General features: G+C 39.4%; 1 long non-coding RNA gene across 1 annotated transcript; it reads left to right on the top strand.

Moving 5' to 3' along the window:
* The first annotated feature begins 5,393 nt into the window (after nucleotides 1–5,393).
* LOC148065496 (uncharacterized) lies at nucleotides 5,394–6,648 on the top strand. The gene is made up of 3 exons (XR_015713465.1): nucleotides 5,394–5,518; nucleotides 6,121–6,187; nucleotides 6,305–6,648. It is a non-coding gene; the product is annotated as an uncharacterized LOC148065496 (long non-coding RNA).
* Nucleotides 6,649–7,694: the final 1,046 nt, after the last annotated feature.

Raw genomic sequence — 7,694 nt, 5'->3', positions numbered from 1 at the left:
AGTGAGCCGTGAAAATCCTCTATCCATGGTCCTGAAACACAAGCCTACACAACACAGAATCTTTTTGTCCAACTTTGTGTCTAGAAAACATGGAAAAGGAAGATACTTTATTTTGAGTTATAATTTAAAAAAAAAATGCCATGTCAAATAGTTATTTGTAATTTTTTGCTGTGTTTATTTCCACTTCTAAAGACAAAATGTTATGTTTATTATACCACACGCTTAATATGTTTTAAATAAGGGCTTTTCAGCAGTTATTTTTTTATCGTTTCCAACTGAGTTTTATTTATTTGAGACCTGTATGAATTATAATTATTATCGTTGCATATGTTTTGTTTGCTGTCCCACGGAGCCTAAGAAAGTAATCTCGCTGCTTCCCCAGTAGATTATTTAGTAGTTATCACAATAAAAAAATGTATCCCAGTTGTAAGATTTTTTCATCAAGTTTTTCCGAATATTTTAAACGTATTTACAATAATATGATTTATGACTATTAGTAGCCCTGTTTACACGTGAGGTTTTGACAGCAAAATAACTTTTTTAAAAAGAAGATACAATACAATCACTCCAATAAATTGATTGTCATGTGACTGTCGGGACAAAGTGTGTTGCTATTGTTCAATTCTTTATAACTCAGAGAGGCGGCTCATTTGACATCAACATTATGGTCTCAGTGCTTTACTCGTTTTATATGGTTAATAAGAATCTCGCTTTGGGAATGAATCATCTTAAAATACCCTATTTTAATTCTATTAAAAGATCAATTAAATTATAATAAGTAAAAGATTCGATATAAGCAATTAAATTATTTTCCGCTCACAAACTGTCATCGCCAGAAAAAAACAGACGACGACGATCAGCCATCACTACTTTAATTTAATAGTCTTTCAAACTGGAATAAAACTGTTTTCAACGGCTCATCGCCACTAAAGAAAATGCCAGCACTGTCTGACACACTTGGAATACAGATAAGAAGTGTCATGATGCAGCCTATTATGCCGTTAATGGCGACCTTTGCCTCCCTTGGCAGATGTGTCTGAGTGTGTAAGGTCACTCTCATTATTGGAAAGAACATGTTTCTAACTGTTTGAATCGGGCTTCGGTCGCTTCACATAACACATGATACAGTGTGTCTGGATAGGTGGCGACAGAGGATAAGTTGACCTTGGAACATATGGTTCCTCTCTAATTAGATGTGAACTCGAAAAGTGCCTCAAGTGTTTGTGAAAAAATGAAAATGGCGTCGTCAGGTGACAAGAGTAGATCAGAAGAGTTCGCACCTCAATAGAATTACCTGGAACTGTTCATGTAGGGTCTTTGAAGCAGTTACAGACAAAAATGTTGTTTGTTGAGATCTTCTGATGCTTTTAAAACAGGTTAACTATGTTTTTAAAGTGTTAATTCATTATGTTTAACACCTCATGTTTGATGCTGACACAACAACAGGTATCGCACGTGGTCATCAGCTTTAAAAAGCAGCAGCTCTGAAGTACATTTTAACCAACATAAACAAACGAGAGAACGAAAAACAGGGTTTGAATTAAGCGTTAAACGAACACACTCCAAACAAGAGTACACAGCTGCTGTTGTCAGTGCTCTCCAGGACAGATGGCACAATTTACAATCTGAATGTGTCACCATCATCTGCCGGTCCAAACCAGCACGATGGGATCCATGTTTACCTCGCTTGTCATTTTATATTAATATGTTCAAGCGACTCACACATGCTGACTCACTCAGAAAATGTGTGTGTGTGTGTCCCTGTTTGCACTTGTTTTCTTGGCTCCCATCACAAAGTGCTGGAATTTTAAGTTTGTGCTTGATCGAGAGTTGTGAAGTTGGAATATCTCTGTCTCCAGGTGAAGCTGAGAATTGTCTCCAGAGTATTACTGGTTACTAAACTTTTTTCAGTTGGTGCTGTTAGCTAGGATGAGAGTGTGTATGGGCAGTCTGGTTCTCTCCAGGTTTCTGCCTTATTTTTGCAGTAACAGTTATTAGAAATGTGTAGAGCTCAGAATGACATCAGAATATGAGAATATCCACCTTGAAGCAAAACCTTTTGCATGGTAATATTTTTGCTGTAGTGTGGGATAATATAGTGTAATAAAATAGTCCTAAAAGACAAACAGTTTCAAAATGCTGCTGCATCGTTCTAGGACTACGTTCAATAACAAAAAGAACGAATATGACGCCGCGTCTAGACGTAGCAACCTCTCTCTGTGCTGACCGTTTGTTTGACTAATAAGTGTTAGTCCAGAAGTTTTTCTCGTCTGTCTACGTCAGAATTTATTTACAAGGAGACCTTGGAGACCTTGGACATCTCTGTGGACTTTTATGTGCGATCGTTGGTCAATAAAATGGAACATAAAAGACTATTGAGATCGGCGAAACGGATCATAATGAACTGATATGTGTTAGTTTTTCCTGAAACAAGGCTAAATGAGAACAACTCTGCTATACACCTGGATCAGCTAGCATGCTATCGAGACGACATGATCCTCGTAAATGGAGGGAAGCCTCATGGTGGGGTTCTATGTTTGCATTAATGACACATGGTGCAGAGATGCTGTTTTTTAAAATGTTCTGAATTTTGCTGGTTAAATAATAGTTTGCAAAGACCACATTAAAACCGCTAAAGGGCCTCCAACAGCCTCCATGCCTCACGGTGGATACCTACAACCTCCCTGACAGTCATTAAACTTTTGTTTTGAGTTAGCTAATCCGCCTATAGGTGAAGAAAATGCATGTTTGCATCAATTATTCATGAGAAGTCTTTTGTGTTGCGTGCAAAACTTTTTCAAGGAGGTGCACGAGTCAACACATTTCCCCGCACAAATTCCCCAGAGGGCCGGAGAACATCCTTAAAACATTTAGAAGAACCGTCGACAGAGGATGTTGTTACGTCTGTTTTTTTCAGCATCCTGAAGACTGAGCGGAGCAGGCTTTTAAAGAGTAAATATAGCGACAGTGCTTTATATGCATGTAAAGTACCCCTCGGCCGTTTAGTGAAGATTTTCTTGTGGTGACATTCTGCATGGAGCAGCTTTTTAAAATGAAACCAAAGTTAGAAAACATTTCTCAAGTGATCACATGTCTAGACAGCTGATATCTGACAGTAATGGGAGTTGTTGTTGCTCAAATGTGCAAATAAAGGTTTGAAATAAAAATGAGAACTAACATGTTTACACGGCTCTGCGCGTGCAGGACTCACGCTCAGACTGGCAAATTGGATGAACATCTGTGGGAAGAGGCAACACGTTTAACAAAGTCTGACCTGAGTGAACAAGAGTTGAGTGAAGGTAGGGAAGAGGCAGGAGGTAAATAATTAAGCGTGGTGAGATTGAACAAGCGTACCTGCTGAACCAGAGTGACACTTTTCTTCCTCTCAGTGACCACACGTCGGTGAAACGTTACCTTTAACTATAGTGATTCCCCTGCTGTTGAGATCGATGGGCACTGATCTTCCCACTTGCTCGGCTGTTCAAAACCATTAACGCCATCGTCTTCATCGATCCCCGGGACGCCGCGTGTGACTCGGTCCCAGATGGAGATCAGTGTCTTGAGTGGTTGGTGTCCTTTCTTTCACCTTGTGACTGTCTCCTGCCAGTCACAGGTTGTTCTCAGACCATTTGTATAGTCAGGATTGACATACTATACGTATGTCAATTCAAAACATATTTAAGGAGGACTGGTTGTTACACATATCATCCACTTTCCAATGTCAAACTCCACTCGCCGTCACTCCACCAATATTTGTCCATACACCCTTTGTAAAAACACCTATTTCCAAAGAACTCATTCTCTATTTTGATCCCACCTGTTTCAGCCTGACCCAGATTTTCTAGAGCCTTTAAGCAAGCTTTAAAGTAGAGACGCCGAGAGTGAGAGCCCAGGACACTTTAGCTGGCATTTTAGATTGCGGTTAAAAAATTCATCAAGCAATGTTTTCTTGTTATCTCTAGAAAGGTTACTGGGTCAGACTTCCCTCTCCAAGATAAAGAAGAAAGTATCTCCAGCCTATCACAGGTTAGCCCTGGCCAGTTCCCAGTTTAAAAAAACAAACAATGGGTATCGGTAAAAAAGTTGAAAATCTTTAAAGTAAATATTAAACTATGAAAAATATAAATATTATATAATATTTTATATAATATAATCTCTATCCATCCACTTATTACCTTATGGCAGTGGGGGTGTGGGGGGGGGGGTATATGGCGTTTCTCATAGTGTTGCTATTGCAGCAATATTTGTAGCAGGCAGTACTTCATTGAGCAGTGTCAACTAAATGAGAACAAAATCAAAACCTCTGTCTAGAAATAAGAAACTTTACTTACATTGCAAACCCCCTTAAATGTCAAAAAGCATTGCAAATAATTTTACATTAACGGGACCCTTATATGGCTAACAAATACATACAAACAACACCTACAAAGCATGCTGAAATTTTAATTGAGATTTCTTTTTGGTAAATCCTGCATGAATCTATACAACATTACAGAAACTCCATTTAAAAAGATTAGAGATTTAGACTCAACACATGCTTGCCTCACCAACTGTTGGGCTCATCTCTGATGTATTAAAACAAATGAACACAAAGATGGAGAACAGGGATTCCTCGGTGTAATGAGGTGAAGTTGCATCAACAGTTCTTCTGGAAGACCTGTAATTGTTTTGGGCTCTGTTTAGGAGCTTCATGATGTCATCAGGAAAATGGATCTTTTCTAAATGGTTTTGTTTCTAAAGAGGGTTGTGCACTGTACTCATCAAATCCTTTGTTCAGCTACAGTTGAGCAGAGAAAATGGAGATTTGAAGAAGCCACCAGAGTGATTAGAGCGGAAGGTTGAAGGGGAACGCTCATCTTCAACGGCTCCCACAAAGATGACTTACACATGGTTGGTTACTTCATCCATTTTAACAGTTCGATGGCTGCTTTCAAAAGTTTACGAGTCAAAAAGTAAACAGAGTTTGAGTCAACTTTGTTGCTGTCCATTGCCACATCTCAGTGGGTCTGTGAAGTAAGAAAGTGTTTGTCTTTGGAAACAAATGCCTTTTGTGTTGCTATTGATTTCACAACAGGGAGAGAATAACAGGACACACAGCTTCTGGATATCAGATTTTTATTTTCAGAGATTATCTGAAAAAAAAAGAAAAGTTTCAAAATCTTTTATTCCAGGTTTTCGCCATGGAAACTCACCCGAGGGGATTGAAGTCCCTGCTGGCAGAAACATCGGTGGACATTTATTAAGCAGTAGAAAGAGAGCTCACGCTGCAGACTTCTCTATGGAACGATGAATCTTAGGAGGATCGGTGGATCCAGATGCTAACATAATCATCAGCGTTTCTTGGAAACGTTTGATTGTCAGATGACGATCAGGTTACTTATCGCATAAAAAAAGTGGTCCTTCTGGATTTCAGGAACACAAGGAGATAGAAAACTGCTTGAATCCAGTCTTCCACTCAATTGGTTTGAATGTATTCGCTGGGCGGAGTCCCAAAACAAACCCAGGAAACATGTCTCAGGTAACCTGTTCTGTACTGATGGACTCAAGATCAACTTAAAAGCAAACAAGGATGTCGTATTGAAATACTTTGTAAATCTATTTACACTTGCTCCACGAGACCCATTAGATGAACAATAATGAAGTGTACATCAGCCCGTGCTGCTCAGGTGTCGACCGTGTTAATCTTTGTGCAAACATGACTGTAATCTTCTCCGCCAAAACCGATTTGCACACTTCATTATTCGGCGCCTGCGAAAAAAATGTGTTTGTCGATTTCTTGCGACAGTAAGCAGGAATGATTTATGAGGCTAAAACAATGATAATTAATACATTGTTTACTGCTGTTTGAAGTGAAAATATTGCAGCAAACCAAAAACATGATTAATGACCAAAGGGAAGACTTTCAATCTAATACTTCTGATTAAGCCTGCAATCTCTGGAAATTACAAGACATTAGACATAAGAATGAGCAAAATAAACCATAAACAGAATCTTTAATGAACAAGTGTTGACAGTCTGTGTCAGAGAGGGTTTCGGCTCAATCCGACAACAACATAACCTTCTGGAACACAGGTAAGAGACTCGTCCAGTTTCTTGACACTAAATGTTTTCGCCCAGCAGATGCAGAAAAGGTCAAGGAACAGACCTGCAGAGATGAAGAGAGAGATGAAAGTGTAAAAAGTGACAGGTAAACAGGATAAACCACGCTGTCAGCAGGCATTTCCATCCCCATATGAAGACATTACATAAGAATCACTAAGACTACTCTCAGCGGGGTCTTCATCTCCATCTTACTCTTTGTCAGTCTGGCAGGGTCAGCAGCCTCGACCGCAGTATCAACCGCACAATTAAAGTCGAGGCCACGGAGGAAAACACGCACACGCAGCAAGAGAGAAGCACTTCCCACGTGAGCCGCTCATCATATCTGCTCAGAGGGAAGAGGAAGGTTTATGGGAGAGTTTGCGACATACGATTGATCGTCCCAGAAGATGCTGCCTGAGCACTGGAGCTGAATTCAAAACTGTTGAGGTTTGATTCCAATGTCTCTTTGATGACTTCATTCTCAGTGTATGGATTTATGCGCATGATAGTAGAGACGCCCCACTAACTACCTCAGGAGATGTTAAAGTCTCCCCCAGTTATATGATAAGAATATTTTAAAAATAAAGCTTAAAAACACCCGGAGGAGCTTATTTTACATGACTTTATTACAATCAATGTATTAAAGTCATGTTATGCCAAACCTTAATATTGTGTTGGCAAAAGAGAAGTACTTGATTACTAGACCACCAATAACTAGCAACTCTAAAACTAACCATTTTTTGCTTGTTCTAAACAGAGCAGTGGGTAATAAGGGTAGAATGACACAAGTCAGAGAAAGAACAAAGCAAATTAGTTCCATTATAAACATGTACTGAGCTTATCTTCCCAGAAAACACATTTTATTGATTCAATGTTGATTATTGGTCAGATTGGTTACTTTCGGTTGGTGTTGATTAAACAACGTTGATTTACTGTAACCATTTCAACAATGAAAATCTGTCAACATTGATTAACCATTTGACAAATAGATAATGTGAAAGGGGAAATTTCTGACGGGATTTTGGACATTGGTGACCAGTTAGGACAGAGCTTGGTATCAATGTATTTGAATACATATATGGTTAAATAAATGTTGATTCAATTCAATTCAATTCAATTTTATTTAAAGTGTCTTATCATAAAAAAGTTATCTCAAGACACTATACAGTTTAAGTAAGACTATAGTTGATTAAGGACAAATAGATCCCAGCAATTCAACAAAGAGCAAGAAGCGGAACACTGTACAGTGAGCTATGGCGAGGAAAAACTTCCTTTTAGAAGGCAGAAACCTCGAGTGGAACCCGACTCATTGTTGACGGCCTGCCGCTTTGACCGGCTGGGAGGAAGGATGGGGGGAGGATATAGTGAGAAAAAAAGAGGAGAGTGTAGGAGAGTCCATGGAGGTGCTGGAGAGAACTCGGGATCTGATGATCAGTGAAGATCCTGGATCAGCAGCAGCTCTGGAGGTGGAGCCCTGGGGCTCCGGGAGAGAGATAAAAAGGTGTGGGTTTAAACTGCACAGGTGATGAATGTAATGCAGAAAAGAAGGATATACAGAGCTCGGTGTCTAAAACTCCTCCAGCATTCTCAGCCTATAGCAGCTAAGATAAACA

Source organism: Callionymus lyra, chromosome 15, assembly GCF_982586985.1.
Source record: "Callionymus lyra chromosome 15, fCalLyr1.hap1.1, whole genome shotgun sequence".
Taxonomy (NCBI): domain Eukaryota; kingdom Metazoa; phylum Chordata; class Actinopteri; order Syngnathiformes; family Callionymidae; genus Callionymus; species Callionymus lyra.
The sequence above is the reverse complement of the archived record's forward strand: the minus strand, read 5'-3'. Positions and strand labels throughout refer to the sequence as shown.